A 24,650-nucleotide genomic window follows, 5' to 3' on the forward strand; every position below is an offset into this window, starting at 1 on the left:
GGTTTAAGTAAAGTGCCTGGCATAGAGGGCGTGCCCAGCAAACCATTGCTTCAACGATCATCATATTGTGTTTTCTGATTTGTTTCTTGATTTTTTTTTTTTACATGTTCTGTTATCCTTTAGGCTTTAAGTAAAGATTCAGAAGGAGGGATTCCAGAGTCTTTTTAGTTTTTTATTTCTTTCCAGATATGAGACCTCTGTATTTTTGTTGGGAAGTCATTTCTAAGAGCATTCATTCAGTTAGTAAGAAGGCAGCAGTGTCAGGATTTGGAATGAGCTTGTGATGGTGAGTCTGGGAGGGCTGTACTGACAGCGAATCCGTGCAGGTTCCCAAACTGGGCATCATTTACCAGCACAAAGGAAGGGCAGAAAAGCCATTCCCAAGTTTCTGCATGATGCCAAACAAGGCAGTATTGAGGTGTTCACTACGCCACAGTGGAAGAAGGAATTGCATGGGACGCTCTCTCTTCTGCATCCATACATATACGCCCCAGAATGCTAACATTATTTTTGCCTCATCTGTTATAATAAAGATCCATTGAAAGGGCTAAAAACTTATTTGCTTTAGTTGCTTTTCCTAAGTAGAAAAAGGCCATAAACATCACCAAGAATGTATCCCGAGCATTCATTCTTCTGATCTATTAACAGAAGCAATCTATACAAGTTAGGTTTGTCCGGGAACAAATTCCCGTGCAGCCGTGGCTCTGAGCTGGGAGGCGGGCGACGGCCAGTCAAGGGCGCCTTTTCCAGGCAGAACCTGCCACCGTGTGGCGTGCATCGGCTCTGCAGCTGCCTGTCCAAAGACAGCTGGGACCGCTTCCCTGTCACCGTGGGCAACGGCTGTTGTGAGCAAAGGGCAGAGGGCAAAGTGTAGTCAAGAGCCCCTGCAAACGGAGATCGTGGAGAAGCCAACGCCGCCATGCCACCTTCAATCAGCTTAGGCCACCAAGGGGACGCGAGGATAACGGGTGCTTTGGGCTTAGAAAGCAAGACTCTGGCTCCGATTCTCAGAATAAGAGACAGGGCACCCCCATCGCCACCCCTGAGCCCTCCACCCCTGTCCCCCCGCCGCCCCCACCCCTGCCCACTCGCACTTCCACCTCATCCTCCCCCCAAAAGGAGCCACAGACCATCAGGGATAGAAACCTGCCACTCACCTGGTTCATTTTTTCAAAGGGGAGGATAAGGATGACTGAGATGTCTGTGGCGCTGTGTCTTTTCTCTCCATGGTTGATAGACACAGGAGGTCCCCTGGAGACCCCTGTCGGGGACACTCGGGTTTGCAGAGCGTGGCAGGAGGTGCACTTGGATGGGAACCCCCTCTCAGGTCAGCCAGGGGAGGCACCTTGTTCTGAGCCTGTCTGAGATGAGGGGCCAACATGGTGGTCGTGGGGGCCTGGGACCCCCAAGTCCAGGTGAGGTCTGGTCCATAAATCCGTGAGCTCTGGGGGATGATGGCAGGGCAGGTGGGATGGAGCGAAGTGGGGAGATTTGGGCAGGCCCAGCGAGGTCAGAGCCAGGCCCTCTGCCCACCCCTCTCTTCCTACCTGGTTGGGTCGCCCATGTCTGGGGTAGATGACACCTTCTCTAAAGTACAAGGGAAAGGGGGAGGGGGCGGGTTCCAAAGACTCAGGGGTGGGGCAGGTGGTGAAGGGAGCCCAGAGCCTGCCCTGGTCTCTCAGACCACCTCCCACAGCCCTAGAGGTGGACCTAGACACTGCCACAGCAAAGGAGGAAAATGAGATACAGGACAGGTGTCATACGGAATTGCTTAGGTGCGTAACATAAAAGCGGGTGCAAATGAACTTAGTTACAAAGCAGGAGTCCCAGATGCAGAAAACAGACATGGTTACCAGCAGATAGCGGGAAGGGATAAATTGGGATCCTGGGACTGACATACAGACACTACTGGATGTAAAATAGATAACTAATAAGGAACTCTCCTCGATAATCTGCAATGGCCTATATGGGAAAAGAATCTAAAAAAAAGGGTGGATATGTGTGTATGTGGAACTGATTCACTTTAATGTGTACCTGGAACTAACACAACATTGTAAATCAACTATACTCCAATAAAAAGTTTAAAATAAATATAAATAATTTTCTGCCCATATTGTTTTAGACTTGCAAGGATATGTTTTCAGGGGAAATTTCTAGGAATGGGATGCTGGTCAAAGGTTACATGGACCTGATGGTTTGCTTGCTATTTCCCATCCATGGGAACTGTATCATCCCATTTTACGCACCTGCAAACATCATGTGGGAGTGCCCGTCCTCCAGAGCCGTGCCAGTAGCCTGCTGTTAAGTCTTTGAATTTTTGCCTAATTGATAGGTGAGAAATGATATCTCATTGTGGGTTTAATTTGCATTCTTGTTTTTACAGTAAAGCTGAACATCTCTGCAAGATTCAGTCACTTTTATCTATTTTTCAATGAATTGCCTGTTCATTACTTGCTCATTTTTTCTATCAATGTACTGATCTTTTATTCTCCTCAATTTCTAAGAATTCTTAGAGTGATTAGTCCAGTGTCTATGAAATATACTGTAAATGTTTTCTCATAATTTATCACTTGTGACATTTTTTTACATTGATTTTTTTTTTAAATTTCACATGGTTCAACTTGTCAGGAATTTTTTTTTAATCCCATTTGAATTGGATAATCCTTTCAATACAGCATCATATCACAGTGGTAGGACATGTCACAGAGATGTGGGACATCCTGCCATGACGGAAAAGCCTCTATTGTTTGACCAAAATAGCATGGGGCTTTAGGACCAATGTGTAATGATACACCTGGTAAGGTAATGGCATAAACACTCAAACACACATCATAGTGAAGAAGTGTCTACCCATTGTTATTTTATTGTGTGTTTGTATAAGGAATGGCCGTTGGATTGTGTTGAAGATCTATATTCATCCACAGATACAAACAACATTTTCCTATATGAATTAATATGGTGAATTATATTACTCAATGTGCTAATATTAAACCATGTATGTATTCTTAGCATATTGAATATGTATGTATTCCATGCAGGAGACCTGGGTTCGAACCCTGGGTTGGGAAGATCCCCGGAGAAGGGAATGGCTACCCACTCCCATATTCTGGCCTGGAGAATTCCATGGACTGTATAGTCGATGGGGTTGCAAAGAGTTGGAGACAACTGAGCGACTTTTACTTCGCATGTATTCTTAAAGTAAATCTCACTTGATCATAATGTGTTATTTTCTTAATACGGTACAGAAAGTCCTCTGCATAAGAACGAGTTCCCTTCGGAGCACTCATCTGTAAGTTCAATTTCTTCCTAAGTCCAACAAAGTTAGCTTAGGTATCCAGCTAACACAATTGGCGATATAGGACTGTGCTGTAAGAGGTTTATAACACTTTTCACACAAGTAATACATAAAAAACAAACACAAAAAAATGAAGAAAACATTTTAATCTTACAGGACACTACCTTGAAAAGTACAGTAGTACAGAACAACAGCTGACATACACAGACACGGTCGTGTCTTTGAAAGTTTGCAACGTGAAGGTTCTTATATACGGGACTTACTGTATTAAATTGTCTCTGCTACCATTTAGGATTTTTCCTAGATGTTTGTGAGAATAGTCTGCAGTTTCCTCTTTTTAATGATCTCTTTCGCACATTTAGTATTAATATTATATTGCTTCATAAAAATAACTTGAAAGTCATTGTTTTTAAGTCCTGAAAAAAAACTGGTTTGATATTGGTCTTTCATGTTTCAATAGAAAGCACCTTTGAAACCATCTGGGCTTGGTGAGTTTTTCTTAATGGTGCAGTTGTTTGATGACCTCCTGTATTCCTTTCATGGAAATTAGTCTGTTTAATAGCTTCTCTATTGAAATCAATTTGGGTAAATTGCATTTTCCCAAGAAATTATCCACTTCATCTAGGTTTTAAAATTTATTTGCATGGTGCCTTTGTGGTACTTTAATAAAAGAAATATACATTTGGTCTTTGCAGAGGTGGAAATATTTTTTTTCTTTTCTAGGTTGTTTGGCTAATACAATAATCATTGACAGAGGTCAGATGAACAGGAGAAAAACAATTTTAATTTTGTCTACACAGGAGTCTCATTAAAAATACAATACCAAAAGGCAGTTGAGGCTTATATGTCAAAAAGGACTGGAATAGGGGCAGGGACCTCAGTGGGCAGGATGGTGAATCACAGGGAGATAAGAGCAGAGATGGGAATTAAATGTTTGCTCTGCCACACAGGTAAGTTTTTGAGATTAAAAAAAAAAGTCATTTCTGGGGAACTTCGTTCATGGGCCAGTGACTAAGACCCCAGGCTCCCAATTCAGGCGGCCCAGGTTCCAACCCTGGTCGGGGGGAACTAGATCCCACATGCTGCAACTAAAGATCATGCAAGTGGCAACTGAGACCTGTTGAAGCCAAATAAATATATATATATATATTTTTAAAAATCATCTCTGATAATAGCTCTCTTTCTGGGCCAGGTCCTCTATCTAGATTATTTGAGTCAGTTCAGGAAGAAGTCCCAGATCTCCTTGAGTCAGCTGGGTCTGGATTGCCTTCAGCTCAAAACAACCCACTTGCCGAAGTGGCATATTTCAGGGTGGGCTATTCTCCTGGGTGGCTATTCTCATCCCCACCTCACATTCCTGACCCAGAGCTCCTTAAACCCTCACAGTTGCCTGAGTGACAGGGGCGGTAGAAGCATCTTTGGTTATATTTTCTCTTTGTCCCCAGTTCCAAGTGGCATATTTCAGGGTGGGCTATTCTCCTGGGTGGCTATTCTCATCCCCACCTCACATTCCTGACCCAGAGCTCCTTAAACCCTCACAGTTGCCTGAGTGACAGGGGCGGTAGAAGCATCTTTGGTTATATTTTCTCTTTGTCCCCAGTTCCTTGTCCAAGAGCTTCTAAGATACCGGACAACTCCTGAACGATGGGAAACAATTCTGCCACAGGTGTACATATGTCCACTCCCTCTTGAACCTCCCTCCCACCTCCCACCCCATCCCACATCTCTAGGTTCTCATAGAGCACCAGATTTGAGCTCCCTGACGGTATATGACAACTTTTTAAATAGCAGCTTTACTGAAACATAGGGCTTCTCTGGTGGTTCAGCTTGTAAAGAATCTGCCTGTAATGCGGGAGACCTGGGTTCAGTCCCTGGGTTGGGAAGAGCCCCTGGAGAAAGGAAAGGTTACCCACTCCAATATTCTGGCCTGGAGAATTCTGTGGACTGTATAGTTCATGGAGTTGCAAAGAGACGGACACGACTGAGCGACTTTCACACTTACTGAGATATAATTCACATGCCATAAAATTCACACATTGAAACGTAGAATCTAGTGAGTGTTAGCATATTCACGAAGTTGTACAATCATCGTTACTATCCAATTCCAGAACATATGGATCTGCCCATTCTGGACATTTCATAGAAATAAAATTAGATCATTTAGATGGCCTTTTATGTCTTTCTCTCATGCAGAATAAATTTTTAAATATTTGCCCATATTGTAGCATATGTCAGTGCGTCCTTCTTTTTTATTGTCAAGTAATATTGAGTTATGGGGAAACAGTGAAAACAGTGACAGACTTTATTTTTTTTGGTTCCAAAATCACTGCAGATGGTGACTGCAGCCATGAAATTAAAAGATGCTTGCTCCTTGAAAGAAAAGTTATGATCAACCTAGACAGCATATTAAAAAGCAGAGACATTACTTTGCCAACAAAAGTCCGTCTAGTCAAGGCTATGGTTTTTCCAGTAGTCATGTGTGGATGTGAGAGTAGGACCATAAAGAAAGCTGAGCACAGAAGAATTGATGCTTTTGACTGTGGTGCTGGAGAAGACTCTTGAGAGTCCCTAGAACTGCAGGGAGATCCAACTAGTCCATTCTAAAGGAAATCAGTCCTAAATATTCATTGGAAAGACTGATGGCGAAGTTGAAACTCCAATACTTTGGCCACCTCATGCGAAGAACTGACTCATTGGAATAGACCCTGATGCTGGGAAAGATTGAAGGCAGGAGGAGAAGGGGACAACAGAGGATGAGATGGCTGGAAGGCATCACTGACTCAATGGACATGAGTTTGAGTAAACTCCAAGAGTCGGTGATGGACAGGGAGGCCTGGCGTGCTTCAGTCCATGGGGTCACAAAGAGTCGGACACAACTGAGCGACTGAACTGAACTGACTGAATACTGAATTATGCTTTTCCTCTGGTTTCTGATTGGTTTTCTTGGGAAAGAAGTCAATATTTACCATCATTTTTCATTTTCATCTCTTTGAAGCTTTCTTTTGTTTTATGTTTTTCAAAAATGCCTTATATTTTCCTGGGTGAGCAAGTGTAGGTGGGAAGGGGTGAAGGACCAAGGTGACTCACCCACTGGGTTTCTTAATTCAAGATTTCAATTTTCCCTCACTATAGTAAGATGCAGGTTTGTTTGTTTTTAATTAATGAGAAACTTCTTTCTGTGGGGAAGGGTTCTGTGTGTCCTTAAATTCCCTGGTGATCTTTTGTTTCTAAAGGAGCCTTAATTTTTACCTCTTTCTTCCTTCTTTCCTTTTCCCATCAGACCTTCAAGGAACACCCACCTCTTCTAAGTCACCTGCCTGATTTGGCACTCCTTTGATTCCCCAAGGAGCTAGGTGTTCAACTCCCAGTCTCAGACCTGTTTCCTCATTTCCCCACCCAAGTGGGCCCCTCACCTCCTAAGCATGATTTTGTCTGAGTCCTCTCACCCCTGGGACCTAGAGGCCCTGCCGTTCAGTACAGCCTCCATCCCTCCCACCGTGGTTTCAGGAACCTCCTGGTTTCAGGAGTCTGTTCCTTACTTCCTGAGGGTTGCCGTCTCCCCTGTCTTTCAGGGGTGTTGCAGACACGGCTTCCAGGTGCCGTCACGGCCCCTGCTTCTTGCTCTGTGTAGTTTTTGCCGAGCCCGTGGAGAGACTCCAATTTTGGAGACACCACTATCCTAAGAGCTCTTGGTAGCTCCTCCTTCTGACTTTCAAAGACTCCTTTGCCCTTCAAAACTTTTTCTGACATTCATTAACTTGGCTTCACTAGTTTAAAAAGTGTTTCAACGTGTTGGGACTTCCCTGGTGGCCCAGTGCCTAGGACTCCATGCTCTCAGAACCAGGGGCCCAGGTTCCACCCCTGGTCAGGGAACTAGATCCTGCATTCTGCAACAAAGATCATAGATACCTTGTTCACAACTCATACCAGGCACAACTAAATAAATATGATTAAGTATTTTTTTTAAAAAATCTGTCTTTAAAAAACATAGAAAGTGCGGAGTAGTAAACAAGGAAGCTACAAAAGCCATCAGACTCAGCCGTTCCCTGATCTGGAACAGAGGTGAGAGGCAGTTCTATGTCCACAACGTTTGGAGGGTCTAAAGACCCTGAAAGGATCCTATGTCATCACATCCTTTTGTTTACTGCTTCCTCCTTTCTCCTGGTCCTCCCAGCCTACTGACCTTTATCCCATCTGATAAGCAGGAGCACATCTTCTACTCACAGAGGAAGTCAAATAAGCAGATGGCCCACATACACTCTAGGGCCCCAAGACTGAGGTCAGAACCACCCCCTCCTCCGCCTAGGTCCAAGTCTAGAGGATAGTCCTATGTCTTTCTGAGCTCAGCATCCATATCTATAAAGCTCAAGAGCTATCTCACCCCAGGAGACTGATGAAACATGAAGATTCTTTAAAAAAGGAGAAAGCGCCGTACAATGTGAATCATGTTGATGCAAGCCAAGACAAACTACAGATGCCATATCACGTATTTCAGTAAGATTGGTGACCAGCCTGGATGGAGAGTCATTCTAGGCATCAGCAATGGAACAGAAGGGTCAATGGAATGAAGAAATCATCACCTTCACCATGGATGTTGAACATCTGCTAGGGATGCTCCCTGAGTACCACGTGGATAGAGGTGCACGTGGTGAATTGTAAAACCTAAGCTAGGTTCGTAATAGTTTCCTCTGGCAACAGGCCGTTTTGTACCAGGCCATCTGAGGACCAAACTAAGAACAAAGGCAGCTTCCCTTGGCATCTTTTTTTCAAGATTTGTTTTAATGGACCATTTTAAAGTCTTCATTAAATGTTACAATAATGTTTCTGTTTTATGTTTCGGTTTTTTGGCCACAAAGCATGTGGAATCTGAGCTCCCTGAGGAGGGACCACACTTGCACCCACTGCACTGGAAGGTACAGTCTTTTGTATTAAAAAAAAAAAAAAACAATTTATTTTGTATTGGCGTATAGCCTGTTAACAAACAATGTTGTGATAGTTTCAGGTGAACAATGAAGGGACTCAGTCCTACATATACATGTATCCCTTCTCTCCCAGGCTCCCCTCCCATCCAAGCTGCTACATAACATTGAGCAGAGTTCCCCTGCTAGACAGTAGGTCCTTGCTGGTGATCCATTTTAAATGTAAAAGTGTGTACACGTCCATCCCAAACTCCCTAACTATCCCTTCCCCTTATCCTTCCACCTGGCAACCATAAATTCATTGTCTAAGTCTGTGAGTCTCTTTCTGTTTTATACACATTTGTATCATTTCTTTTTCAAGTCCATATATAAGGGGTGTCATACACTATTTCTCCTTCTCTGTCAGACAGACTTACTTCATTCAGCATGTCAATCTCTAGGTTCATCCATTTTCCTGCAAATGGCATTGTTTCATTCTTTTAATGGCTGAGTAATATTCCATTGTATAACTGTGCCACATCATTTTTTTCCACTTGGAAGGTGATGTCTATAACCATTAGACTGCCAGGACAGTCCTCCTTGGGATCTTGAAAAAGATGTTTTACTGTTTCTCCTCTTTCCCAACTTTATTTACTCTAGGGAAAGAAAACAGAAATTGGAGGAACCGACAGCCTCTTCTCTGGTTCTTGGCTTGCTAATCCTTTTCTGAGTCTTAAACAAGTGAAGAGTGAGAGTGGCTTTTTATAGATTTCTGAGAAAGGAGCAGCTCTGGAAAGGCTCAGTCTCAGGGCGGCTGCGTGAGTATTATATCCACTTCGTTGGTTATAGTCTGATCTGCCTCCAGCGCTGACCTTCCTCAAGGTCTTTGGGGTCCTCTGGGGAAGACCCCATCTTCTCTGTCCTCTGGACTCCCTGATTTGTAGATAGTTATTATTAAGTGTCTTTGATGCCTTTCCTCTGGACAACATCTCAGCACCTGATTTATGTTTCATAGTTTTAACTGATCCTCCTCTCAACCATCATCTTAGGACGCTGACAAATGAGAAGTTACACTATATGTATTATATATTATACATACGTATTATATGTATAAGCATGCATGCATGCTAAGTCGCTTCAGTCGTGTCCAGCTCTGAGACCCTATGGACTGTAGCCCACCAGGCTCCTCTGTCCATGGGATTCTCCAGGCAAGAATACTGGAGTGGGTTGCCATGCCCTCCTCCAGGGGATCTTCCCAACCCAGGGAAGATTGAACCCAGGTCTCCTGCATTGAGGGCATGTTCTTTAATATGGGCCACCTGGGAAGCCCCTGTATATAAGTAAGGCTTGGTATAAAGAGAGTTTGCTATCGTAAATACACACATTTTGTAGACACAGTTCGTTATCCAACCAGTATCTGCTTCTCCTTCTTCCTTGCTAATAGATCCTATTTTGTGTAAGTATGTACCCTGTGTCTTCCAAGGGGAAGAGATCCAGTTCCTGGGGGTAGATTTCACATCATCTAACCACATCTGGTAATTCCATCCCCCCACCAGTGGTTGGCTTAATAATAAGACACAATCTTAGCCCATAATATAGGGTGGGACCTATACCAGGGCGCTTCTGAGAAAGGAGTTCTCACTCCCAAGAATGAGATGAAGGAAGACGCCTCCCTCTAGTCAGGTCTGGATACAAGGCCTGGAACAGCCCCAGCCACCCTGCTACAGTCTGAGGATGGAGCCAGACCTCTTGTTATGCGGAATAATGAATTGTCTTTTGTCTAAGCTAGTTGTGTCAGGGTTTTCTGTTCCAGCAACTAAAAACATCGACTCCAATAATGAGAGCAACATAAAGAGCTTCTATTTGAAAATTTCCACCCACAATCACACGTACCCAAGAAGTTTATTTCCACCTCGTTTTAAAACCTTGTTGGAGAAACTGTTTTTCTGGTAGAAGGGAGTGATTTTTATATATGAAGATTTCCCCCACAATTCCTTTATACCTCAAGGTGTACAAATTTTCCACAGAAATGCCTGTGTTACTGTTTTGTTTAAAATGGATAACGAACAAGGACCTACTATATAGTGCAGGGAATTCTGCTCAATATTGTATAACAGCCTGAATGGGAGGGGGGTTTGGGGCGAGAATGGATACTTGGATATGTATGGCTGAATCCTTCATTGTTCACCAGGGACTATCACAGCCTTGTTAATCGGCTACACCCCAATAAAAAATAAAAAAGCTTTAAAAAATACCTGTGTTACACACTTAGGGATTTTCCAAGAGAAACCTTGTTTTAAAAGGGTGTACTTCTGGTGCATGGGCTTCCCTGATAGCTCAGCTAGTAAAGAATGTGCCCGCAATGCAGGAGACCCTGGTTCGATTCCTAGGTCGGGAAGATCAGCTGGAAAAGGGATAGGCTACCCACTCCAGTATTTTTGGGCATCCCTTGTGGCTCAGCTGGTTAAGAATATACCTGCAACGCAGGAGACCTGGGTTCGATACCTGGGTCGGGAAGATCCCCTGGAGGAGGGCATGGCAACCCATTCCAGTATTCTTACCCGAAGAAAACCATGGACAGTGGAGTCTGGTGAGCTACAGTCCATAGGGTCACAAAGAGTTGAACATGATTGAAGCGACTTAGCATGCACTTCTGGTGAATAATATTTCAATTCTGAGAAAGTAGAAGCTATGCCTTTAACTTATCTGTACCCTGGCGTCTTAACAAAGGCGAGTGCTAACAGGAGTGAACAGCCCTTACCTGCTTGTGAAGGAGAAAGCAGATGGAGTTACTTTGGTGTGGGACTTCCCTAGTGGTTAAGACTCCATGCTTCCACCGCAGAGGACACGGGTTTGATCCCTGGTTGGGAAATTAAGATCCTGCAAGCTGCAACGAAGATCAAAGACCCTGTGTGTCGCAACTAAGACCAGGCACAGACAAATAAAAATAAAAAAACTAGCTACTTTGGTGTGCCTCCAGGGTCTATTATTTAATCAGCCAACCCAAGGTTTTTATCATTGAAGATGAAAAGAGAACCTAAAACTTGAGGGTTTAACACTCCCAAATATCACCAGAAAGCTTCGTTTTTAAAGAAAAGTAAAACTAGTTTGAAACACTGCCATAAGGAAGAACATAGTCAGCCACGGGCATGTGTTCCCCGTCCAGAACCCCCCGTGGCTGATTCATGTCGACGTTTGGCAAAAACCACTACAATATTGTAAAGTGATTAGCCTCCAATTAAAATAAATAAATTAACTTAAAATAAAATAAAATTACCCCTTCCAAAAAAGAAAAAGAATCTTGGTGAGTCTTAGCCGTGTCTTGAAAGTGGGGAGTTAGAAGTAGGCTATTTCTAGGACTTTGGCATCTCAGCTCAAGTGACATCACTTGGGTTGAATCTTTCATGTCAGAGAACTGATGGGGGAGATTTTGTGATAAAATACTTTATGGGGAGATGGACACGCCAGAGCAAGAATCTTGAAGGCAGTCTTCATATCTACACTCTTACTTGAAAAGTGGGCAGTCTGCTCAGCTGAGAGCAGGCAGTTGTCTCTAAGAGAGAGAAGGGGAGCTGTTTATAAGTCCATAGTGTTATATTTCCCAGCAAAATTTTCCGGTCACAAACAACTTAGGCTTTTCTGGTGAACCAGTGGTTAAAATCCAGCTTGCAATATAGGGAGCACCAGTTCGATCCCTGGCCTGGGAAGATCCCGTAAGTCACAGGCAACCAAGCTGGGGCACGACAACTTCCGACCCTGAGCTCCGGAGCCTGAGAAGCAGAGCTCCTGAGCCCGCATGCTGCAACTCCTGAGGCCGTGTGCCTGGAACCTATGCTCAGCAACAGGAGAAGCCGCTGCGGTGAGAAGGCCGTGCGTGGCGGCAAGAGAAGAGCCCCGCTCTCTGCAGCTAGAGAGGAAGCCCGTACACAGCAACGAAGATCAGCACAGACACTGCAAAAAAAACAGTCCTGATGACACAGCGGGTGTCAGCATTGTCACAAAAGAGCGTGCGTCTCAGGCAGTAAGAGGGAAAGATGTGAATTCAGAGGCAAAGAGAGAAAAGGCATGTGGCCCAGGCTTCTCTACTACCTCCTGTCCGAGAAGGGGCCTTGTTTGGTTTGGTTTTTACGGACAGTGACTTCTGAACCAGCTCCAACTATATGCCTGCGTTCATGGCCTATGTGACCTCAGGCAAGTCACACAATCTCTGAGCCTTCATTTCCACAACTAGAAAAAAAATCAGTAAAACCTTCCAGGGTTGATATGTGGATTAAACCACCTGACAAATGCAAAATGAACTTAGCATGTTGCCCGGAATTGTTCAATATGTATATTAGTTTCCTTTGTCTTTCTTCAAGGAACTTACAAAAATTTTAGAGGAGCAAGGATAAGCTAGGTGACAGGTGACTAGCAAAGCGTCAGACTGCGCAAGGCAGCAAATGCCTACTGGGCCAAATAAGTGCTGGAGACAACCAGCTTTGGAGGCTGGGGTGTGTGGGTGTGCGGGCGTGGGGTGCATCAGGACAGGCTCCACGGAGAGGCAGGGGGCCCACGCCAGGCTTGAGACTTCTTGGTGTTTCTCTGATTCCTACCGGGAAGAGTCCTACATGGCGTTTGCTTCAGTCCCAGGATTCCAGATTTGCAGTGACTACCGGTATGTGATTGTGGAATACCGTAAGTCCCCGACAGTAAGTCCCCTACAGACGAGAGTTCCATGCCGAGTCCAAACTCTCTGTAAGTCCAACAAAGATAGCCTAGGTACCCAACAAACACAATCAGCTGTATACCTCTGGTTTTACGCTTGCCTCCAGACATCCTGGGCTTGAAATAAGGATACTGTCTAGTGTACTCTATACAGTAAATTACACAAAAGTGCAACCACTTCTAGAGGATGCACACACGTGGCAGTGCATGCCAGACACATGAACGAACTTGTGATCGAACATGTGAATGCACGCTTGCATCTTGGAAAGTTCCCAACTTGAAGGTTCATATGTAAGGGGCTTACTGTATTCTCTTTCCCCTCAGGAGTTCACTGTAACTCAGACCTCCACATCTGACATACCCTGAGGCACTGTAGGGTAATTCAGCTGTAAGCGGGTGGCTAAGAAAGTAAGGTGTCTACATTGTAAATTGTAGTAAGATGTTTACATTGAATGTATGTAAATACATTGAATTTAAGAGACAGCATCTTTCTGCAATAAATGGAGAACAATTTATGGATCAATGATCATAAAAAAAAGATAACTTTGAAGATAAAAATAATGAAACTAAGTGCTCTGCCCTCCCCACAAGTCTCCCCAGGAGAATATCATAAGTACCTGGATAAATAGCTCTTTACCCCTCAACACGAGCTCTATCCTGGGTCCTCGGAGAGAGGACTCTATCCTTGACCTCGGTGCTTGAAGAACTATTGCATAAACAGAGACTCACAAAGATGCCCTTCGCCTGCTCCTTTTGAAGCCATTGAACCCAGAGAAGGTGCCTGGCAGCTGTCCTGCACCTTCCGTCTCCTAAACTGGTCACTTTAATTCCCTGAAACCAAAGATGCTTTCAGGCAGCAGGAAGCCTTCAGCTAAAGCAGGGAGGCAGGACGAGGGGCCTGAGACCCACAGCCCGAGTTTCCCAGCCTCAGACCTGTCTCTTCCCGCAGGTCCATGCCCCGCCTGAGGACACCACTCGGTGTACCTGCACCGGGAAACAGAGGTCGCTGGCTCTCTAAGCCCTGGGAGGCACAGTGGTTCCACTCGCTCTTCATCCGCCTTTGACTGTAAGGACGCCTCCTTATAAAACTCCATAGACTAAAGCTCTGATTCAAAGGGACACATGCACCCCAGTCTTCACAGCGGCATCGCTTACAATAGCCAAGACACAGAAACAACCTACATGGCCATCAACAGATGAATGGACCAAAAGATGTGCTACATACATACAACGGAATACCACTCAGTCATGGAAAAGCACAGACTTTTGCCACTTTCGGCAACACAGACGGACCTGGAGCATATTAAGCGAAATCAAAGGCAAGTATCACATAATATTGCTTATATGTGAAATCTAAAAAACAGATGCAAATGAATTTATTCACAAAACAGAAACAGACTCACAAAGAAAACAAATTTATAATTATCAAAGAGAAAGGGATTAGGAGTTTCAGATTAACAGATACACACCACTGCATATAAAATTAACAAGGACCTACTGAATAGCCCAGGGAACTATATTCAATATCTTATAGTAATCTATAATGGAAAAGAAACTGAAAAAGAATGTATATGTTTATATATGTGCGTATAACCGAATTGCTTTGCTGTGTACTCCCAAAACTAACACAATATTGTAGATCAGCTATACTTCAACTAAAACTTCTAAACTGTTGTGAGTCTGGGCTCTTGCTCACAAGCATTCCTACAGGCCTGAGTGAAATAACATCTAAACCTGAGGCTCTGTCAGAGCCACTCTGACATCTTGGCCAGCACGGAGCCCACCTAAGTCTAAAACTCTGGGAGAAACAGGCATTGGAGATGCTTGTTTATAGGCATCTGTAACTACTCCCTCGTGGTTATAAACTGGACTGGAGGGAAGAGGCCTACAAGCAACCAGGGAGACCCAGACCCACCAGAAGTGATGGTCCAGCTCTTGGCCTCTGACTCAGTTCAGTTCAGGGGCCTTCTCACTAAACTTTGTAGAGACATCTGCTAACTCAACAGTGACTAGAGATTAGCCTTTTTCAGATAACTCTCCTGGGAAGGAGGGTGCAGGGGGAGCAGAGACTAGAGCTCCCCGCTGGTAGAGAAGAAAGTGGGACACATGGTAGAATTGGAGGATGCTGGGTGCTGTCCCTGGAACCTTCCAGTTACACTTCAGAATTACTCAGAAGGATGCATATTACTAGCCTTATTGAAAGAGTCCATGGAGTCACTTGCCTAAGGTCACCCATTCACAAAGCATGGTGAGTGAGTGAGTGAAGTCACTCACTCGTGTCCGACTCTTTGCGAGCCCATGGACTGTAGCCTACCAGGTTCCTCTGTCCATGGAATTTTCCAGGCAAAAATACTGGAGTGGGTTGCCATTCCCTTCTCCAGGGGATCTTCCCAATGCAGGGATCGAATCCAGGTCTCCCGCATTGCAGGCAGACGCTTTGCCCTCTGAGCCACCAAATAATTCACATCACTGTATTTTCTCCCACATCTTCCTTCTCAGACTTTGGTGATTTGAGCACCGCTTCCCTGGTCTCACCATGATGTGTCCACATGTGCTATAGCTGACTGGATATTTTTCTTCAAGCAGATCCCTTTTTTAAAACAATTGGACTATAAGTTGCTTTACAATGCTCTGTTAGTTTCTGCTGTAAAAGACCTGAATCGGCTGTATATACACATTCGCCCCCTCTCTCCCGGACCTCCCGCCCAGCCCTCATCCCAGCCCTCTAGGTCATCACAGAGCACGGAGCTGGACTCCCCGTGCAGGTCAGCAGCTTCCGTCCAGCTGTCTGTTTCACACGTGGTGATGCACATAGGTCAAAGCCACTCTCCCAGTTCATCCTGCCGTTCCCTCCCCCCACCTACCATATGCACAAGCCCATTCTCTAGGTCTCTGTCTCTTTCTTTCTAAACTCAAACACATTCTATGTTTATGTGTTCAATTGTGTTTACCCTGAATATATGCAAATACATTCTACTTAAGACACATCACCTTTCTTCAATAAAAGGAAAACCACGTATGGATCAGTGATCACGAGGTGAAGAGAAGCCCGAAGTTAAAAATAATGAAAATCAGTGTCCTGCCCTCCCCACGGGTCACCCCAGGAGAACACCATAAATAACTAGATAAGGAAAGAACGTCAGCACAGGTTTGGGTGGAAGAGTGTGGCTGGGGAAAAATGACCTCCCTGGCCGTGTGGACCTGCTGTGATCAACTGCCTGTTTTCATGTATGCTACAAGCTAAGAATGAGTTTTCCAGCTTTCGTGATTTAAAAACTGCAAATGCTTCCCAAAAAAGAAGTATTTTATAACAAGTGAAAATTAAAAGAAATTCACGGGTCCATGTCCATAAATAAAGGATACAGCCACGCCCATCCGCTCACACACTGTCCACAGTTGTTCTCCCTCTCTGGCTGCTCGGCACACACCACCCAACCTGCAAGACAGAAACTAGTTTCCGTCCATCCTGCAGGCGATCTGCTGACCTCTGGGCCCAGGGCTGGTGGGCAGTGCTTTACAAGTGAGTCCAGTCTGTTGTCTTCTGAGCTGCAGGGCTCCTTTCCTAGCTGCTATCCAAACCAGTCACTGTCACTTCAAGGGACCCCTTGGGTCAAACATCCAAGGTCTGGTTGTCCCGATTCATCCCATGCCAGGGGACAGCCGTGGAGAGGATCCCCATGTCATACCTCGAGTGTGGATGACGATGATGATGGTGGTGATGGTGGCGATGATGAAGGGGAAGAAGGAGGAAATGGGAAAAAATAACATCAAGATACCACAAAGGATTCATGGACATGGCTTGGTCTAGTCATCAACCCAGTCCATCCCACACCACTCCTATGAGAGAGATACTATTATTGGCCCCATTTCACAGATGAGAAAAGCCAAGCCTGGAGCGAGACATGTAGTCAGCTACACAAGGATGCATAAGGGATGGTGGCTCGGTTATCACTCAGTGTTCCAATTCCTGAGCCTGGATTTTACTGCTCTGTCAGAGGGCCACCCCCAGTACCTTCAGAGTTTCAGAAAACCCTAAGATTCTTTGTTGCAATCATGACTGATTTTGTTCAACCCGACTGCTTACTCACACCAGGGGAGGTCCACAGCGAAGAAAGGTGATTCTCAGAAACACTATTAAATTAAAAAAAAAAAAGAAGAAGAAGAAGAAAATGTTACAGAAAATATGTCATCCACAGAAAGTATTCCCAGAGTGACCCAATTTCCAAACCCCAAGTCAAACAGTAATAAACTCCCCACCTGTGGAACCCAGATCCCTGGGCAGATCTCAGAATCCTCACAAGAGACCAAAGAATCCATCTATGCACCATAACTTTAGAGAAATTAATAGCATTCTATATATATCTGTGAATATTTAAATGGATTAAATGTTGTGGTTTAGAAAAGAAATTGATTTAAATGGATTATTGAGTTTGCATTATATTTTTGTCACTCACCTTTCTTTCCCAATCAATAGTTACTAAATTGGGAAAACTACCACCCTGATATCCTCACCCCGAAAAATGACTGGGGACTCTGACTGCAACGTGTAGCCTGACAACAGAACCAAATGTTTACAGTTGATGCTTTACAAGCAAACTCAGGTGTATGGGCACTGAATTCAGAACCCTTTCATTTCCATGAGTCTTTCCAATCGAATTACCTAGTTCTGTCTGTGTATATCCACGGGAAATGAACATGTACGAAATTTATTTTGAGTCCCATCCAGAGGCTTCTTCTAGAAAGAGATTATATTTTTTCGCCAGCTGAGAAGAGGGCACTGGCTAACATCAGCTCTCTGTTTTCTAGTAATGTTTTCAGCCTCAAGACACAGCTCTGTGCATCAAAAAGCTGGATGCAACCATTAATCAGGGTCTCTGCGGATAGAATATCCACTCTGGGCAAGAGATGCTGATAACCTCAGAGGACCGTTCTGATTCAAAACCTATTATTCTAAGATAAAGCCCAGGAACATTTTTCTGAGGCGATCCCAAAGAAAATCTAATAACCCCGGGCACACAATACCTCTCGTTTGTCATTCACCTACTTCTGCAGCCTGCCCCCTGCCCCCCTAGCTATCCATTAAGTTCATAAAGAGTAGAAGATTTGGCTTCTGAGCTGCAATTTAATATGTGTGTAAAAGTGATATGAGGATCGTGCCCATCAAGAGGGCTGTAGTCCAAGGAACAAGGCAGGCTTTATTAGTTCCTCATCAATTAAACAGGGAAACATTCAGGCTCCAAGAGGAACTCTGTCTCGGGGGCGACAGGGTGAGATGGTTTGTCTAAGAGAGCAGAAATCCACTGGGGACAATGGAAGCTCTGTTTCACATGGGGAAAGGGTGGGGGTCCTTATCTGCCTTCAATAGCGATTTTCAGTGAGAGAGAAAGTCCTCTTGTGAAGGAAGGAGTGAGGAACAAGAGACCCCCGGGGGCTTTTGCAAACTCCACGTCCTTCCCCACCAAGATTCTGGCACGTCCTACTCTGAACACACATACCCCTTCTCCCGTGAGAATCTATACAAAAATGTTATTGGCAGCAGCGCCTTCTAGACCCCGACATTCTGGTGCAGAGAGTGGAAAACCGTAAGCTGGGACAAGTGTGTGTTCCCCCAGGGACTGGAGGGGCTGATGCGTACTTGGTGATCTTGTGATAGGCAGTGAAAGGCAGGGACTGTAATGAAATGATGTTTGGGGACTTCCCTGGTGGCCCAGTGGCTAAGACTCCATGCTCTCAATGCAGGGTGTCTGGGTTTGATTCCTGATCAGGGAACTAAGATCCCGTATGCTACCACTAAGACCTGGTACAACCAAGAAAATTCATTAAATAAATTAAAAATAATTTATAAAAAAATAAAAGAAATGATGCTAGAAAATGAGGCTGATGCCTGATCACAGAGGGTCTTGTGTGCCGGGTGAGAGGCTCCTGCAGGTTATAGAGCCGATAAGGTTCTGAGAAGGGGCGTGATGGGGAGTGATAGATATCACTGTCAGCTACCTCCTGGGGCCATGTGCGCGGATGCCTCATAGGCTTCGAAAACCAAAGGAAGAAGCTTTGACTGGAAATAGTCATTGTGGTACCATCAGGGTATAAGTGGTTGATGAGGACCTAGGAGGCCTGAGACAACCCAAGGAAATAGAATACAGGAGGGGTGCAGAGAAAGTTAGGAACCTGTGGATGAGGTAAGAAAGCAAGAACCAGATAGCAGAAGAGCAACTCGGGAAGAGAATAGAGCAGGGGGACCCAGCCAAGCACTAGTTCCTCTTTGGGGACCGAGGTGGGAGGGTGCAGGCATCCAGTGAACCGAAATCCAGGGTGACTGCTTTGGGGATGCTGATTTCATTTTTGATAAATACTAAAGAGGAGAGCAGTGATGAGGAAGGTCAGATGGTCAAGATGACCATCAGGGCCAGAATGTCGAGTGTGACCTGACCCCGACCGTGGGACCTTCCAAAAGTCACTCTTGGGCTCCATTGTCTCAACTGGAAAGTCAAGGGGTCAACTGACTGCCCTCCACTCAAACAGGACATGAAGCTGCCAGTCATCTCCCCAGCCTGCCTGGACCACTCACCATCCTCCCCAGCTACCAGAAATACGGAAACTGAATGAGGATGACCAGCTATGTTCAGCACAGAGCATCTCCTTCTCTACCTCCAACCTGCCATGATGCGTAAGCCCCACGCCACACCTGGCTCCCAGCGGTACAGTAAGAAAGTTCTTTTTCTCCTGGTCAATAGCAGGAACTCTTCTCTGGGACTCCTCTGAAGGGCAGCTTCATGCATGCTTGCATGCTCAGTCGTGTCCGACTCTTTGCGACCTCATGGACTGTAGCCCACCAGGCTCCTCTGTCCATGGGATTCTCCAGGCAAGAATACTGGAGTGGGTTGTCATTCCCTTCTCCAGGGAGTCTTCCCGACCCAGGGATCAAACCCTGGACATCTTTGGCATCTCCTGTGTTGGCATACAGATTCTTGACCACTGAGCCCCCTGGGAAGCCCCAAAGGTCAGCTTAGAATGTTTCTTAAAATTCTTAAATGAGTCATGAGAGCATCTCCATGCTTACTTTGGGGAAATGCAGTAACTTAGAGCAGCTGGGGAACCCTTTACATGGTATCAGAAATACGGAGACTTGCTGATGTCCCAGGGGATAGGATGGGGTGCATTTGTTTCTTCTCTGCCAGGAGGGTCAGTTCTGCTGTACCAAGATATCCCTTTGCACAAGAAACCCCTAAGCAAAGCCCCCACCCCACATCTCGAGATAATCTAGCCCAGAGCCCCTGACGCATCCTCTCCAGTTACTTCTGTGCAAACCTCCCCTATGTTTTGAGATACTGCTGACCACAGAAAAGGAAAAAAAGAAAAACAGCTCTTGGGGGGTAGGGGAACGACTTCACTACAGATAAAGATGATCTTCGCTGAAAAGAAAAGAAAAAACCCTGACCACCTGCTCAAGTAACAAAGCTCTTTCTGCATAGTTGTAAAGAGCAAAGATCACTCGAAGGTGACAAGGCTGGGATTTTTCTCCCATCCCTTCCTCACATATTCCAATCCCCAGAGGACGGCAGGACCTGTTTTCAAATATTGACCTTGGAGGCTTTAGCACACCAGGCTACAAGCACTGAACACTGAACTGGGTCCATTATTCATTCTGTTGACGGGCAGGATAAGATGGATTAGAGCTGAGTAAAGAATCATTTGTAGCCTAAGAAGATTTTGACACCTGGACTCACTGTCCCGGCCCCTCCGTTGATCTTGATAGGGTGTTATCACCACCTCTATTTCTGAGTATTTCTGAGGCTTCCAGCTCTTTCCATCTGAAAAACATCCATGTCTTTGAGTCTAGCCTGATGTCAGGAAGAGACAAATCATGGCAAACAGCAGAGAGGAACCAGGTGGAAGACACTGCAAGCTGAGATTAGCCAGCTGTTCTGTCCCCATTGCCATCGCCCTCCGCAGGGGTTCACCCCCATCACTAGCACCAGCTCTCCTAACCGCAAGCCTGTACCCACTCACGCTGCCCACAGACCGCTGCATGGCTCTGGGGCTGGGAAGGGGGCCAGGCAGAGACCCTCCTCACACCAGAGCTGCCTGCCTTATAGAAACAACTGAATTCTCTGAGGACGCAAGTTCCAACACCAGTGGGGACTATCAGTTCTCTAGCCCCAGTCACTGAACCCCATCCACGTCCTGATCTCTCTCCCACCTTCTAGACCTCACAAATTCACTCACTTCTCTCCACCTGCGTTGCTGACATACCTAGATGGACCATCTATTTTCCCTGGACTCCTAAAAGCCTCCCAGTTACTTTCCCTGTGTTCAACTCTTCCTCCTATGGTGGGTTCTCCATCTTGACAAGTGATCTTAAAATACTACTCTTGGGGTTCACCTGGTGGCCCAGTGACTAAGACTCCATGCTCCCAAAGCAAAGGGCCAGAGTTCAATCCCTGGTCGGGGAACTAGATCCTGCATGCTGCAACTGAGACCCAGTCCCGCCAAATAAAAATTTTTAAAAACTCTTATGTAGTCATTTGTGGGTTTAAAACCCTAGAACAGCTTGATTGGCCATGGGGCTGAATCTAAATCTTTCACCTGACCTAGAGGCTTTCAGTAGGCACCTCCTGCATACCATCCCCCCAACCTCTCTTGCCCTTATTCTCTGCTCTAGAAATTCTACCTTTCTTTCAATTTCTCAATGTTCATCTTAAACTTCGTTCCATAGAGAAACTTTGCCTGTGTGTCATTTTATAATCAAGTCCTTTATTTTCCTCTGTCTCTAGCATCTCAAACTATGGCAAGCAGGCAATAAACATGTATTGAATGAATGCCTGAATGAAGGAAGCCCCACCTTAACAGAATCATTGCTGTTTCCAATGAATTTTGGTTCCCAAAGAGAACCGCATTTATTTATTTATTTTTTTTTTTTTAAATATGGAATGCTTCACGAATTTTCGTGTCATCCTTGCGCAGGGGCCATGCTAATCTCTGTGTCGGAGAACCGCATTTATTAAGCCCAGTTTGCCCTGATTGGTCTGGCCTGTTAAGATTTTACAGTTAGTACGGCTGCTCATCATTCAAACTAAGACATTTTGGGGAGTGCTAATTAAAAGTATATGTTTTTGAATATGCATTTATTGAGCGACATACTGATTTTATTGGTGGACCTATAAAATATTTCTATTTGAGGATAAAATTATTTATAAAAGTAATTTCAAAAATAAAACACTTCCATTTCAAAATTTAAAAATTTCAAAACTAGAAATACTTTAAAAATGGAAATCTGTAAGTTAAGACAACAAAACTTATTTACAGTGATTATCTGAATGCTGAAAAATAACATAAGCAGAATAACTGTCTTTAGTAGTTTTCCATGTACTTATGTTAGTTGGTAAGATGCATTTTCATCAAATTATGCATCATTGTATATTTCTGACCTTTTTTTTCCAAAATGATCTTATTTTTAACTCTTCTGTAAAATCACTTACAGTCATCTTCAAAGTTGCAATTTATTATTAATAGTATGAAAATGTTGATACATTCTATTGGCTCTTTGCTGTAAACCACAATATTTTTATTTAAGAAAAAAATCAATAACTACAAATTGTACTAAATGAAGGGTAGTCCCAATTCCAATTTTTCTCACACTGAAATGTGTAAATATTTCAACCTAAATATTTTCACATTTTTTTATGCCTCCATTCAGAGCAACTTTCTTTGACAAATACTTCAGTAAGACAAAACATCAAATAAATTCCTTGATCCTTTTGAACATTTGACTGTATTTAGATGCCATAAAATTGTTGGTCTTGTCTATTTTGTTCTGCTCTGGCAATGAATCCATACTTTCCAATTGGAACAGAAACTACAAGTTGAGCCATTTCAAAGTGAAATCACAGAATATTAGCATGAAGCCTTATTCATCTTTCTCATTCATATTGATTTGTCCACTTTTCCTTGCTTTTGTAGGGATAAATTTCAATGGTTTTCTGTTTGCAAACTTTGTCTTCAAAATTGCAACATAACAATTTGCTAAAAGTTTCAAAGTTTAAAGGTTTCCAGTGTTCCATTTTATTGAATATTTTACTTGAAGGTTTTAAACACCTTTTGAACAAAATGTAACTATAATTTAAAGGACTCATTTCCAGTAATGTCCGGATTGTCATGAAGCTTAATTCACCAAAGCCCAGATGTTTCTAAAGTCCAATTGGTGGCAAGTGAAAAGAAAGAAAGAACACAGAAATGCCAATGTCGAGCTGTTTTGGAAGGAATTCAACATCAGCTTCATCAAAACAATTTTGAACTTCAGTCATTCAGTGTATATCTGAAAATAGTCATAAATAATGACACCTCTGACCTCAACTCTGGTAGAATATCAAGGGCTTTTTGGATACAATTATGAATGTGGGTTGCCATTCCCTTCTCCGGGAGAACTTCCTGACCCAGGAATTGAACCCGGGTCTCCCTCACTGTTGGCAGACGCTTTACCATCTGAGCCACCAGGGAAGTCGATTTTTAGTGAATCACAACCAATTCTAAGTGCATTTCCGCTCCATGATTTTCTTAATTAAGATCACTAGTTTCACCACAAAACTCTGTTCTCCTGGACCTTGTTTATATCATGCCTGTAAAAACGATAATTTTATCTTCAATACAGAACTTTATAACAACGTTTACAATAGCCTTCACAACAATCTAGATTCTGCCTTTGAGAAAATAAACTTCCAAAAGCTATACTCTGATGTCATGAATTGGATAAAGAATCAATTAATGGGATTCATTGATCTTCCTACTTGGAGTATCTGATGACATTTTAGAAAACTGTCATCACTTAGCTGCGTGAGGAGTTCTTCTAATGGAACCCACACGCCAGCAGCTATGACTTCATTTTTCATACGTGCCAGGAGAACTTGGGGTTCCGGATGAGTGGTGCTAAAACTCTGGAGTCAGCAATACTGCATCACATACTCCAGCATTTGTCAAGAGGGTTGATCTCAAGTTAAGTGTTCTTACCACACACACACAAAAAGAACATAAGGAAACTTGGAAGTAATAATACATGTCTTTTATCTTTACTGTGGAGATGATGTCACAGGTGTATGCATGAGTCCAAACTCATCAAATTTTATATATTAAATATGTGCAGTTTAATGTGTTTCAGTTATACCTCAATAAAATTGTTTAATTTTTTTAACTTTAATGAGTGGAATTAGAAGATATAAATGATGTAAATAAATACATTGATATAAACGAAAAGTAATACTCTTCAGGGTAATTTTAAAACATGCTTTTGAAAGCTGCATATAGTCTTCTTCAAATAACTCTTGGAGTAACTTCTGAAGTAGATGTTGACTTTTTTACCAGCTGAGGGTGGACAGCAGAGACCAGCAAACATTTTGAGCACATTACATGTTGTTGAAGTTGATAGTGATCAACTTTCTTAGAAACATAAATTTAGTAAACGCTTTATTTTCTATTAAATACTCATTTATTTTTTTTAACTACCACTGAGAGCTTTATAAGGATTGTATTAATTGGGAAAGAACTGCTATCTCATTAAAACTTAAGTTTTCTAATATGGGAATTAATATATTCCTTCATCTATTTAGGTTGCCTTTAATTTATCTCACTACTACTTTAGACTTCGATGTGCAGAAATTCGACACATTTTTGAGAGATAAAGTCCTAAGCACTGGACTTGTTTCATGCTACTTTAAATGGTAATTTTTTTTTTCAGATTTAATTTTCTACCTGTTTGTTAC

The 24,650-nt window shown here is 43.7% G+C and overlaps 1 pseudogene; it reads right to left on the reverse strand.

Moving 5' to 3' along the window:
• Window positions 1-21,816: 21,816 nt before the first annotated feature.
• LOC139032679 (U6 spliceosomal RNA) lies at window positions 21,817-21,885 on the reverse strand (annotated as a pseudogene).
• Window positions 21,886-24,650: the final 2,765 nt, after the last annotated feature.

This window comes from Odocoileus virginianus, chromosome 32, assembly GCF_023699985.2.
Source record: "Odocoileus virginianus isolate 20LAN1187 ecotype Illinois chromosome 32, Ovbor_1.2, whole genome shotgun sequence".
Taxonomy (NCBI): domain Eukaryota; kingdom Metazoa; phylum Chordata; class Mammalia; order Artiodactyla; family Cervidae; genus Odocoileus; species Odocoileus virginianus.